The sequence below is a fragment of the Nelumbo nucifera genome, chromosome 6 (assembly GCF_055504915.1).
Source record: "Nelumbo nucifera cultivar China Antique chromosome 6, China Antique-T2T, whole genome shotgun sequence".
Taxonomy (NCBI): domain Eukaryota; kingdom Viridiplantae; phylum Streptophyta; class Magnoliopsida; order Proteales; family Nelumbonaceae; genus Nelumbo; species Nelumbo nucifera.
The window spans coordinates 44,291,145-44,305,341 of record NC_142654.1 but is presented as its reverse complement, the minus strand read 5'-3'; the positions used below and the strand labels follow the sequence as shown (position 1 = coordinate 44,305,341).

General features: G+C 38.3%; 1 pseudogene across 1 annotated transcript; it reads left to right on the top strand.

Moving 5' to 3' along the window:
• The first annotated feature begins 7,104 nt into the window (after positions 1 to 7,104).
• LOC148790817 (serine/threonine-protein phosphatase PP1 pseudogene) lies at positions 7,105 to 12,359 on the top strand (annotated as a pseudogene). The gene is made up of 4 exons (XR_016077688.1): positions 7,105 to 7,668; positions 11,101 to 11,267; positions 12,098 to 12,166; positions 12,273 to 12,359. The product of XR_016077688.1 is annotated as a serine/threonine-protein phosphatase PP1 pseudogene (transcript).
• Positions 12,360 to 14,197: the final 1,838 nt, after the last annotated feature.

Sequence of the window (14,197 nt, the reverse complement as noted above, 5' to 3'; positions counted from 1 at the left end):
ACTTGCATGATTAGATTACCAGTTTAGAATCTCAACTTGATTTTAACAGTTGAAGCCTCAAAGCCTCCTAAATTGCTAAGTGTATGACAGTATGCGATTGTATGAGATGAGATGAGAGTATGAGAATTGAGAAAAGAATTGCTAAATTGGTGTGGTGAGAATAGTGGAGGATAGGGTTATTTATAGGAATTGAAAATAATTCAATTGCCTAAAATACCCTAAATACTAGTAGTTTTTTAGTTGTTGAGAGGGGTATTTTGGTTATTGTAAAATATCTATCACTTTACCCAAATGCCCCAAATGTCTCAAACTAGTTGATATATAATTATAGGATATAGTTATTGAAGGGGCATTATTGTCTCAAACTAGTTGATATATAATTATAGGATATAGTTATTGAAGGGGCATTATTGTCCCAAACTAGCTATTTATAGGCTTATAGTTGTTGATTGAGGTGGTATGTCTATAAAAGCCCCTTGAAAAAAAGTTGAAACTAGCTGTTTGGGGGGGGGGGGTCCCCCAAGGGCCCCAACGGCTAGTTTCTCGAATGGGATACACTCGATCCATTGCGGGCTTGTAGGTTGTGCTACATGTTGGGCTGTGTCGTGCAGGCCTATGGACCTGAAACCCCCAACCCAGCATGATCCACATGATTGTGTTGTGCCCAGCACGGCCCGTGTGCAGGTCTGGTCCAAAATCTTGTTATGGCCCAGAACAATTCGATTTACACCTCTAATCCTCTCCCTTGGAAAGCGGGGTGTTCAAATTTGGATCAAAAACCGAAAACCGAACTGAACCAAGCTGAATAAGCTAATTCCGGTATTGGTTTGGTTCGGTTTTTGATGTGTTAAAAATTTAATAAAATCAAACAGAAAACCAAACTACTATACTATATAAAATTGTATATTATATAATTAATTATTTATATTAATTGTATTATGTTTCACTAATTTATGGAAAAATTCTCGATTACTACCTTGTAGTCCTAGTGTCATTTTACTCCCCAAACATTAAAACACGATAATTTGGTACCCAAACTTTCAAAACGTGCCAATCCAGTACCTACCATTAACCATGCGTTTAGTGGCATTTAAAAAGACACAAATGCCCTTCATGTGTCATCTAATTCTCTTTATCAACCATCCAAATGTTGATAAAATAATGAACAGTGCCAAATCCTTGCCTCTTCTATTCAAGAAAGTTGGAGTCACTATAATGCCCACTAAGACATGACCCCAACTTTCATGAATAGAAGAGACAATGATTTGAGACTATTCATTTTTTGTCAACGTTTGGATGGTTGCTAAAGACAATTAGATGACACTCAAAGGGTGTTTATGTCTTTTTAAATGCCACTTAACGACTGTTTAATGGGCTGGTTAACGACAAGTATTGGATTGGCACATTTTGAAAGTTCAGGTATTGAGTTGTCACGTTTTAAAGTTTGGGGACCAAAGTGACACTAGGCCCAAAGTATACGGTACTAATTAGGAATTTTCCCTTAATTTAATTATTGTTTTATATATTACTCTTTTTCTTAAATCTCCCTTTAGGCATTGAGCCCAATCGGAATTTTTGTTAGTATCAATACTAAATAAAAACACTAATTTAAATTAATTACTACTTTACTAATTAGTGTTTAGTAATTAATAGTAACTAGTAAGTGGGAAACACAAAAGACAACACATTGGAGTGCCCGAGTTGGGTTAGGAGTCAAACTATCAAAGAGTAATTACTAATTAGTATTTACTAATTACCAACTCTTGTTTGATTTTTCCCTTTCTCTACTAACTCAGTCATTTTATTTTTTAAATACGGTATGGATTGGTTCAGTTTAAACCCTGTTTCGTTCGGTTCAATTGAGGGATATGACCAAACTAAATAGTGGGTTAGGTCATCAGTTTGAACCGAACCAAACCGAATGTCCCTCTTATGTTCGGACATTCTCAGAATTCCCTCTCACCACTCTGTTCCACAGTCCAACGCGCCGGTGTGTGGTGAGTGGCCAACGGGATGCTCGGGTTGGGGCTCGAAGAAGATGAGGACAAGAGATGGGGAGGGGAGAGTTCGAATGACCTTGAAACTTTTGAAAGAAGACCTGTTTTTGAATTTTGTCCTTTTGCGGGTGGTTAAACCGGGTTTGTTCAGCTAACGGCTGAACACCCGCTAATATTAGTATTTTTGTCGAAATGCCAATGTGGCCCACGAGTGCATAAAACGTGGACTCTCACAATCCGGACTTCGGTCCCAACTTTACACTATCTCGGATTCGGACTTCCGGCCAGGCCCATTAGAATTTTGACAAAACCCAAGCCCGAGCCCGGCCAATGAACAGGCTTCGGACGTTCTGAAAATTCCCTCTCCCCACTCCGTTCTCTTTTTCTGTCTGGCTGCTTATTCCCTTTTTGATCTGTCTGGCTACTTTGGATGGAGGTGAAGGACACGGTAATTCCCGAAGGCCACCACCGCTCGATGACTAATTCTGTTAGAATTTTAAATATACCGTTGTAAGAATCGTGGTATTTATTCTGCAATCTTTGATACGCTTTACCTTGTCATTTAAATTGATTTTGTAACGGTCTAAATCCTTATCAATCGACCTGAGAGCAAGAGATCATCGATTAATTTCTATATAAGAGTTGGTGTTTTCCATTCAGAGAAGAGCTCGATATCGTGCTTCTTAGAAAAGAGAAAACAGAGAACAAAACCACTCGATTTCCTCAGACTTACCTGCGAATGGCGATCCATGGCTCCAGAGCCAGTTCACTCAGGTGGAGCTTCGCAGCTTGAATTCCTATGTGAGTAATCCTCAAAACCCTAAAACCCAAGTAGCTTTCTTGTTTGTGGGTTTCTTCGATGTTTTGTCTATTTTCTTGATTTGGCGGCTGGTTTCTGCAGTTCCTCTCAATGAGGAGGGAGATCGGGCGAGTGACAACCGTTGGAGAGTCTTTGACTGAGGGAGATCGGGCGAGGGAGATCCCGCAGTTCCAGGACGTCGGATTTGAAAACCGTTGGAGAGTCTTTGACTGAGGAAGAGAGGGCTGCGTGTTTGATCGAATCGTATCGGGACATGGACGAGGAGGTATAGGATTTTGAAATCTTCCTTCGGGTGAATATAAAAGATCATAGCGAATGATCTTTCTATGATATGTGTAAAGGTGTACTATGTGTAACTCTATTTTATGTTGGCCAGTAGATGCTTTGATTCCGAGACAGAGCTGTGTCGAGTAATGGGCATATAATCGTATTAGTATGTAATGCAGCAACTGTCACCAATAAGGAGATGTTCTCGGAAACCTTCTAGAGCACCAATAAGGAGTTATTTGATGCGAGCTGATGGTCATCTAGGTACTAGGAAAATGCCAAAAGCTATGAGTTGAGGTTGTGAAAACTGAGAAATGACCTGATGACTCGTGGTTTGGCAGAGGGACCTAGGATGGACTGGAATTATGATATGATAAATGTAGCTGACCCAGTATAATTGGTAAATGTCTCTGTTGAACTGAATCAAGTTGAGTCCAGTTTTCAGAGAATTTGGCTTGTTGGATGATTGTTCTGGATTTGAAACATAGGGTACATGGTTTGTTTAAATGGTCTATTTTAAAAATGCCTTCCTTTGTTTATATTTTGTTTGGTAGATCCTTTTGTGTTATATGCCTTTGTAATGGTTTGTCAACTTCTCAAGTACCTTTTATTGCTGTTTATATTAGTAGTAATGGTCTATTGACTTTTAAAATAAATAAATATAAAGACCATTCAATACCTGAATGGTCTATTAGATTTTATGGCTGTGATTTATGAGTCAAATGAAAATAATTTTTAAGTTTTTTTGGTGTTGCTTCTGGTTGTCCACATTTGTATCTCTATGCCAGCCTGATGATGCCTTTTGCACTTAACCTTTTCTTGTAGCACTTTAGAGGAGCTAAAAGTCCATTATTTTCTGCAAGTAATTTGATGCAGTTTTGCACCAATTTCTCAAAACATTGCAATGCATCGTGTCAAGATAAATCTGAAACTTATTGGAAATGGTTTTAGGAGGTTCCTTTTTTTGTTCTCCATAACAAAGCAAAATTACTTTCTCCAATGTCAAATCCTGAAAATGGAAATGATAATTATATTTGCACCTGAAATTTGCAAATAGAACTCATTAGTATAAATGCCTTCTGTCTTACTATGTCATCTATAACATGCATAATCTTACCAAAGAGATTAGACTCATTTGCTTATATATTATATGTTGAGGCATGATTAAATTTGATCATGTCTAAGCAGTCATATAAAAAAAAATTTTGGTCTCAGTAGAGATGATTGGGCATCATTGCATTTTGTGATAAAAATTTTTAACAGAACTGAGCTAGTTGACTGAGGAATTGATATAGCTTTGTTGCCAGACACCCTGATCATATCCATCTTGAGACCCATTATTATTTTTTTCTGTTCCCCCATGCATGTATTCCTTATCTATCTTACCCAGCAGAGTTGGGAAGCTCATCAAGATTTTCAGAAAACATCCCACCCTTCTAAGTTCTAACCTTCTACCTATCGGAATATACACATTCCTTTTTCCTCCCTTACCAAAAAATTCCTGCCAGAGTTATAAATTGGCCTTTCTAGCAGGGTTTCTGTTCAACAACCTCCTACCTAAGGATGGATCCAGCCTATGGGGCATGTCTCTCCTCATCCATTCGCACCATTGAGTGCCCCTGGAAAGTCTGCGGACACGATGCCCACCTGGCAATGTTAAACTCGGCTCCTTCCGCTTTGCAAGGAACCAGATAAGGGCCACCATGACTCTGTGAGAGTGTACTTTGTAAGCAACGGGTGGATAAGGCTTATCACCTTTGGACGTATTGGACATACACTTACTTTACTAAGCTCTCGGCTCTGATTCTCTGCCCACTAGCCCTGGTTCTCTTTGGCAGCTTGGTACTAACTTGCCTGTTAGAGTCCCCTTGCCTGGGTCATCCTCTCGGGCTCTTTGATGTGTTTGATCTTGTAGATACGACTTGATGACCTTAGTTCACATTGTTTGAGCTGTCATTGCCAGCAGAGACTCAGCGCGATTTGGTCCTCATCACCTTGTGTATGTCTTTTTCTCTGATGTACATCTTCTCATGTACTACCTCTTTTAGTTAATCAAATATTTTGTTATCCTTTCTCAAAAATTAAAATAAAGTAACACCATTTGCTCTTTTTTAAGCTATCTGGATAGAGTGCTACAGCCAGATCTTTGACTCAAAAGCTTCCATCATAGAGGTTGTTATGCATAGGACTGAGTGATACCTGATCTGCTGGCAAAGGGACTCAGCAATTCCAGGGGTTACAGCTAAGCAATCCAGTGTAACTGGGATTCCATCTCTCTCTCTCTCTCTGATGCAAGCTGTCTTGTGTACATTCTGTTCTTTGTTTTGTTCATCTGGGTATATATCTCAATACTCCATTATAAATGAAGAGTTTCCCTGCTTTACAGCAATATAATCATATACCACTTAAAAAAATGCTTATTCTGAAGAAAGTCATTGGTAAAGAAACTCAAGTTGAAATGAGGGAAGTGTTGGGAGTGTTATATTTAGGAGGGGAGTTTTCTGAACAGTTGGAAGATGGGGAAATAAGAGAGCAGAAATCGGGGGAAGTTTTAGAAACAGAACACTATGTGAGGTTCAATTGAAAAGAATGGGGTGGGAGTTAATTATCAAAAAAAAAAAAGAATGGGGTAGGAGTTTAGTTGACACCGGTAACCATATTTGGAGTATGGTTTTTGGATAGAGGTCTGAGAGAATCCTTGTTTTTTCTTGTTTGTAATGGTTCTTATATTTGGGTCATAGTTTTCAAAGTGTGACATACCCATTATGTGTGCCATACCGCCATTAGTCTATGTAAGTTCTTATTTGATTGGTCATGATGGGGAGTTTAGGATGCTTGTTGGTTCTCTTGTCCTTTGTGGGTAATTCCTTACAACCTATTTTTGTGTCTTCATTTTGTTTTAATGAATTTTTCTTTACCATAAAAAATGCTTATTCTGTCCAAGATTCCAAGGAACTTATCCCATAGTTTTGGAGATGTATTAGATCAGATGCCTGTGAGCAGAAAATCTGAATGTCATGTAATTACGTCTCTTTCACACTTTTCCCTACTACTCTCCCTCATTGAAAGATTGAGTCACTAGGGTCAGAAATATGATGGAGGGAAAGGTTTTAGCTTCAATTGAAATGAGATTTTCTCCATTTTGTAGCATGGAAAGATCCATGATGAACTTTAGAAGAAAGTAAAGGAGAATAAAGAGAGAAGAAAAGATTGGGAGTAAAGGGCCAATGGAAAGAACTACAAGATTGGTGATGGTCGTTCAAATGGCCTGGGAGAGCAGGGAACATAGAGCCAAGAAGACTAACTGGATGTGAATTCACACTCGCATCCAACTTTCTTTCCCTGATGTTGTTTGCCTTAGCCAAACTATGTGGTGAACATGTTTAGAACAATCAAGTGTTGAACAAGTCGAGATCAATGAAACATGGGGGACCCTCATGGACCAACTCCTGTAATGTTCAGGATCAGTGTCTCATCCACAGACTCCACCAGGTTGGTTTTTACCCAATAAAGAACTAATAGAGGACAAATATTCATATCTAAGCATTTATCTTTTTGTTGACTTCATCCTATGTGTCACATCATAGGTGTTAAGATTAATCAGATTTTATAACAGACATTGTCTAACACATGGTAACAGCATATGTTTGCCTTTCCAAAGCCTGTTATCTTAGATACAAAAATGACAACTCCCATTATCTACATGCTTTTATGATTGTTTTGATTGATATTTGAGAAAAATGATTGTGGATTTCGATTGAGTAATGAGTATCTCAGAGAAAAGGCAGCCATATTTTGAATTTTATTAAGTACCGGAAAGAGCAAGTTGTTTGTTTTGTTGGGCATCTACCCATGCACACAGCTGATGCAAATGCATAAAGATAATTTTCATATTTACCAAGTTCCCTAATTCAATTACAACATTTTCTGTTAAACTGCAAATATCTTGTGTGGAGTAAAAGTGTAGCTCCATTCATTTGCTTTAATAATGAAATCTCCATTGCTGAACTACTTGACTCTTTGGCAGGAGATATCCATGGTCAGTATTCTGATCTTCTTCGGCTTTTTGAATATGGTGGACTCCCACCTTCCACAAATTATCTCTTCCTTGGGGATTATGTGGACCGTGGTAAGCAGAGCATAGAGACCATTTGCCTTCTCCTTGCATACAAAATTAAATACCCGGAGAACTTTTTCCTTCTTCGGGGCAACCATGAGTGTGCTTCCATCAACCGAATATATGGGTTTTATGACGAGTGCAAGAGAAGGTTTAATGTCCGCCTTTGGAAGACATTTACAGATTGCTTCAACTGCTTGCCAGTGGCTGCTCTTATTGATGACAAGATCCTTTGCATGCATGGAGGATTGTCCCCTGACATGAAGAACTTGGATCAGATACGGAATATTGCTCGTCCTGTTGATGTGCCCGATCAGGGACTTCTCCGTGATTTATGGTCTGATCCTGATAAAGATATACAAGGATGGATAGAAAATGACAGAGGTGTATCTTATACATTTGGAGCTGACAAGGTCACTGAATTCCTTCAAAAACATGATCTAGATCTCATTTGTCGTGCTCATCAGGTAGATATGATTCAAATGCCATAGCCTGGCTCTTTTGGCTTGCTTAATCAACTTTTGTTACTTCATTAACATATGCATCTATCGGCTTATGTCTAATTCTATAGATTTCAGTTATGCATCTAGCATCAAATCATGGTCTAGATTAGTGCATGTTTCATGAAATCATAGGGTCCCATCAGAATGGCATAATTCATAATCCTCACTAAAAGTTATGGCAAACAAGTAGGGGTGCTACAACTTCCATATCTAGTAGTGGACTTTCCAGTGTGATAGAAGGTAATTTGGGTGACTAATGATGAAAAATAGATATGAATAAACAAAGATACAGCTTGCTGTCCACCAAAGTTTGAGTAGGAACTAGATTTCATCATAGAAGCACTTACAGAAGTAAAGAAAAAGAATTGTTGCTCTTAGTTTCCAAGGTGCCAAGGCAAGGCTAGGTGACCATGGCGGGGCGCCCGGGCACCTAGGCACCTAGCCCTCACCTAGGCGATGGAATTTAAAAATAATAAGTTGATGGATTTCTACCCATTCTGAACTAGTTTCTTTGGATTTATGTATTCTGCACTTTTGTGCTTGTGTTTCTTGCAGTGTTGCTTCAAGTAGGCAAAACAATTTATTAGAGTTACAACTTATAACTTAGGAGTTGGAACTTAAAAGAACTGAAGGGGGTGGAGCCCCTATTTGAGATCAACAAAACATAGGGAACAAATACTAAAATAAAAGAAAATGAATGTGAAAAGTAGGTGGCAAAGCCCCTGTTCTAGACTCAGAAAAACTGGTGAAAAATATTAAAATAATAGAAGAAATATGAAGAAGAAAAGAAGGGGTGAAGCCCTGTTCTAGACCCAGAAAAGCTGGTGAAAAAATACTAAAATAAAAGAAGAGTATGAAGAAGAAAAGAAGGGGTGGAGTCAAGGAAGTTATTGTTCTGACTTTCAATCCGCCAACATAGTATCCATATTCTCAATCAGCCGATTCCAATGAGTGAGAGAAGAGAGATGGAGAACAGGTTTGTAGAAGTTGCAAAATGGAGGAAAGAGATAAAGATTGTAGCAAAAGTTTTCATTCTTGAAGAGGTAAGGATCAGAGGCCAGCAGAGCTTGAAGATTAGGGAGGCAGAGAGAACTACAATATTGCTGGAAGGTCTTGAAGTGATCGAATGGATGCAGAAGTTTGTTTAGAAGCAAGTTCTAAAGGTAAACAAATGAACTTTACGAAGTTCAACCTTGATGGAAGAAAGAGGTATGAGTTGGAATGCAAAAAGAATGCAAAAGGTTGTTACATAACTCTGCAGGAATTCTTTGGAGGAAGAAAGAAGCAGGTGGTCTGCTTCCCAGAAAGTAGAAGGGGTAATGGTTGGAAGGCAGTGGCACAGGTACTGAGTGACTTTATTCAGCAGCTGAAAACAAAACAAGTAGAGGCTATAGCAAAGGAAAAGAAAGGGGGTATACAAAAGAGAATGGAAGACCCCAGTGACAGAAACTGATTGATTGTAGAAAAAGGAAAAAGAAGTTCTAAACTACAGTAGAAAAGGAGAACTAGGGGAAGAAATTTGTGGTGGAAACCTCAAGTTCACCAAAGGATTGGAGAGGTATTGCGCAGGCGATACTCAGAGAATTAAACCTGCAAAAGCCGATGGTGATTACTCCTTATGCCTCTTGTAAAGCTTTGTTAGATCTGGGTGAAGATGAAGTAGAGATTTCAGCTTTAATTATTCACTCAGAGGTTGGTGTTGCCACAGTCTCGAAATGGTGTCCTCTCTGCAATACCAAAAGTTTTGTGATTGAGGACAATGTAATAGTCAGATTGCTAGGGTTACTTTTCAACCTCTGGAAGGAGGAAGTATTACAGTCAATAGTTGTAGTCTGTGATGCAAGATTAGATGGTGTGTTTGATTGTGATCTCCTTCAGTTGTAGTGATGTTAGGTGGTATTAAACCCAATGATATTCCAAAGAAGATAGAGGTTGTTTCAGATGGTTTAGTTTACCCCGTTTGGCTTGCTACCTCCATTGAAGCCCAGCTATGGAAGGAGGGAAGAAGAGAGGAAGATGAAGAGACAAAACAGGCTTGATTGTGTGGTTTGCAAGGCAGTGTAGTCTCTACAAGAGAAGTTAAGGCAACTGAGGTTCCCAAGAAAAAAAGAGAAAAAAGAGGATGATTTAAACACTTGGGGAAAGTCTGCATGGCAAGGTGGGCTGAGGGATGGCAGGTCCTATGTTCAGTCGGTGACAGGGGAATTAAATGGAGATGGGCTTGTTCCAGTTCAAATTTCAAAACAAAATGAACAAAGGTCGGCAAGGTTTCAGGGTTCAAGCCAATCCTGTGAGCTGGTTCAGTCTGGTCCAATGAACCGAGGCTAGTCAACCATTCACATGTTATTTTAAGTAACACGTGATTGGCAAAGGGATAGAGGGTTGGGCCAAGGCCCATCAGGATCTAATGGGTCTAGGCAAGTGAATGGGGACTTTTTTAAATCGGGTGGACCCAAACCTTAAAAAGCCACGCGCCCTTTTAAGTAGGCACGTGACCAAAGGAGATGGGGAGATGATGGACCAAAACGATGGTCTATCATCATCTCCCTTGAGCAATTCGCAACCAACGCCTGCAGGAAGTAGGGTTAGCCGCAGTGGTGCGGCAAATCTGAACTGGGCTTGTTGCTGATCAAAACTGAGGAAGGGGTAATTTGGCAGCTAAGGAATGAATTCAGGCACTTCAAACAGCTTTCTAGAGATATGCTCATCCAAATAAGATGGCTTAGAAGATCTGCAAACAGCATGGCAAATGGCCTAGCTAAACAAGGAATTCAGAGACAACCCATGTTTTGGGCTCATGTGAAAATTTGGGCTGGCTTTTTGGGTTTGCTGTTTTTTTTACAACCTCTAGTTGTATCTTTCTATTCTAAATTAATATTTCAATTTTTCTGTTGCTGATCAAAAAAACAAAACAAAAAAAAAATTGCTTATCATGTTACTTTGAACAGTGAAAGAAACAGGGCCTTTTACCTCTTCTGACCGCACTATATAGCCCTCCCCCCTCCCCCATAACAGAAATATTTTCTTTCAATTCAGTCCTACATCCTAAACATCCTAAAGACCACTTTATATTACATTCTATCATTTATGGGCGATAATTGGTGACAGTTGCTGCATTACATACTAATACGATTATATGCCCATTACTCACTCTGTCTCGGAATCAAAGCATCTACTGGCCAACATAAAATAGAGTTACACATAGTACACCTTTACACATATCATAGAAAGATCATTCGCTAGATCCTTCCACTAATGATCTCTTCGAGATTGTAAAAGATGGCGTTCTTCTATGGTGATTTCCCTGTTAAGCTCTTTGCTTTAATTTGAATTTGGAGATGGTTTTCTTTGTTGGTTTTGGGGCTTTGTAATCTGAAGGCATATTCTTTGATGTAGTAAACTTATCAATGTAGCAGTCCCTGGGACACTGATGAACGAGCAATCAATACAAAGAGGGTGTTGAACCCTTGGGAAAGGAATGAAAATCTTACACTATGCCTCGATTCTGCTAAGGCTATTGGATGTACAGTAGTTAATATTGGCACGCAGGACTTCATTGAAGGGTAAGTATACATGCTGTTTCAGTCGTTAGTTTTTTTCTATTTTCAAGAATATTTTGGTCCTGTCACTAGTTTTTTGATAGTTTTCTGAATATTCTGTTCCATGCCAAAGTACAAAGAAGTAAAACTTATTAACCTAATATTCTATTAGGTTCTTTTCATATGAACCCTGAAGATTATCTAAAAAGTGCATGATAGAAAGCCTGTAAACTTCAAACAAGATTGGAGTTTGCTATCTATGTTTATTTCATTATTCTGCCCTTGCTTGTACAATAGTCGATACCATATGCTCGGTAAGTACAATGCTAAGTTACATGTTTTGTGTTGTTGCACTGCACATTCTTTTTTCTTTATTTGGTCATTCTGACGACTTTGGTTGGATTTTTGTTATTTTCTTCCTCTATAATTACGTTGGCATATTGCAATCTATGAACAAATGTATATTTTGAGATGGATTTTTGTTGCATCATGTTGATTTTGATTAAATTTATTTTTCCCTCTACTAAGTTATGGAAGTTGGTAGGGTGCTCCTAAGTGCTAGCAGTTTCTGGTCAGTAAGAATATTAATATTCTCTGTGTTTTTTTTTTATTTCCTCTGTCATCTAGTGCTTCGGTTGATATCTCAAATCATTAAGGTATGCTCTGGTTGTCATCTAAAAATCACTATTATATGAATGAAGTTTGAGCTTTCTTTAGTCTTGATTCTGGACTGTAATTGTTTGAAAGCCATTTTTCTATTTTGACTTTTGAGCACATGGTGATGATACAAACTGAAAATTATATAAGTAATATTTTCTATAATTGAAACAATTACTTTGATGTTTCAACCTTAGATACAACTATGGGCGGACCTCAATTTGAGGAAAGCACCTCAATTGGCGGAGTTAGTTGATGATAGTAAGGTGAAATAGCCTTTGTATAGAAGTTTTCTGCTTATTTGTGATTTTTTATGAAATGTTATTTGCTACTTTTTAGCTCATATGTTGTATTTTGTTCATAAATCGTTAGGACGTGGAGGAGCTGATGAATCAACCACCTGAGAAGATCTTATTGAGATGGATGAACTTTCAACTGACTTTCTCAGCAGATGTGAAGGTAAGTTAAAATTGGGTTAATAGATTCCCCTTTTCTTTATTTCGTTTGTGTGTTCATAATCACTATAACCTACCTTTGACTTTCTCAGCAGCTTGAAAACTTAATATGGTAGTGTACTATCTCAAAGTGGATATGAGATATCTGAAACAAGTGGTTGTTGATTCATCGAAACTCGAAATCCCATTTAATTATATTTGGCAGTTAGAACTAAAATATGCTTTATAACTCAATTTTATTTCATCCCACTTGGTGCTTGAATCCCAAAAACCAGAAACCAGAAACCAGGCTGCATGTTTCATTGAGTTAATTGAAATCACTTAGCAGTAAGCACTTTCCAGTTTCCATACTTTGAACACTGGAACATGCCTACTTTTCTGATCAGTAATTGGAAGGCCCTCTTCCTCCTCCTTGCACAAATATAACAAAAGCAAGTGTGCAATTAGTGAGCATATGCAATTGCAACTTGTTTAAATCTCAACATTAGGACAAGCTCTTTGTAGTAATAGCATCAAATGCATCAAAGTTTAGTTTATGCTAATAAGTCATTTTCTCTAATTGACTTTAAAAAGTCTGAAATCATTGCTATCCAAAACTGGTCTTTGGAAGATTTAAATAGCTGGTAAATTCTTGGGATCTCCAAAAAAGGCAAAGTGATATATTGTGTTCTATACCAGAAGTATTCATTTGGCAAGAGAGAAAAGCAAAGTGTTTTTAAAAACAAGAAGATGCAAAGGGATGAAGTACTTAGGAATATCCTCCAGTATTAATTGTTCTTCAAAGGAAAAACAATGTTTTCTAGTTGAGGAAGTGTTAACCGGAAGGATTGGTGCCAATTTGGGAACGGATCCAAGAGGATTAACTGATTAGGTAAATCTTATTTGGTGCATGTTACTAAGGTTTTTTCGTGGTTAAAAGAGAGACTTGTTGAGACTGGACCCAGCAATAAATATAAGAGGGTTTTTTCAAGGAAGGTTGGTTCTAGAGCTACGAATCATAAGGTTCTTATTGATATTAACTCCAGTGATCAAATTAACATTCATGACAGTTATGAAGTTGGGGAGTTGAAGATTGGAGTCCTTGAGGTGAAAGGGAAGGGGGATGTGGGTAAAACTTTGATAAGTAATGAAGTTTTGAACTTAGATAATGGGAAAAGGAAGAGTCGAGTGGACTTAAGGAAACTAGTGGAGAGGGATATTGAAGTTGGTAAAAGAGCAACACTTAAGGAAACTAGTGGGTAAAACTTTTTGGGTGGTGAGGCTTTTGCTAGAAGGGCTTTTGAAAGAGTTTGAGAAAAAGAAAAGGCGAAGTGAAAGAGCAACACTCAAGAGGAAGGTGGAGAGGCATGGGATGAGGGAGAGGGTCAAGATTTCAGATGTGGAGGACTAAGTGCGATTGATGGGAGGAGTTGTGGAAGTTTGATTTGCTGGTTTTTACAGGAGGCAGATGCTGTTGTTTGAAGTGTTCAAGAGGGTTGGTTGGAGATTTTCTCATCTTGATCAGGGCTAGTGTTGCTTTGTTTAGTTCTTGGAATATGGTTTTAGTTTGGTTTTGTGTGTTGACCCTGGATTTGTGCTGTAATTTTATCTTTTGCTGTTTGTTGTTGTGGGAGTATTGTTTTTGCTTTCGGATGATGTTTTATCACCTTTTAATTGTAATCCCTTGTTTTATTTTTTAATGAAATTTACTCTGGAAAAAAAAATCCTTTGTTCTCTAAGCTCCTCATATGGTGTTAAATGAGTTCAAAGACTACTGCTTCAAAGTGTTCTTTCTGCATATAATCTGTGGGGGTAGTTTTGTAGTGCCCTTATCCACCTTAGTTGTGTTTCTTCCATTTTTTT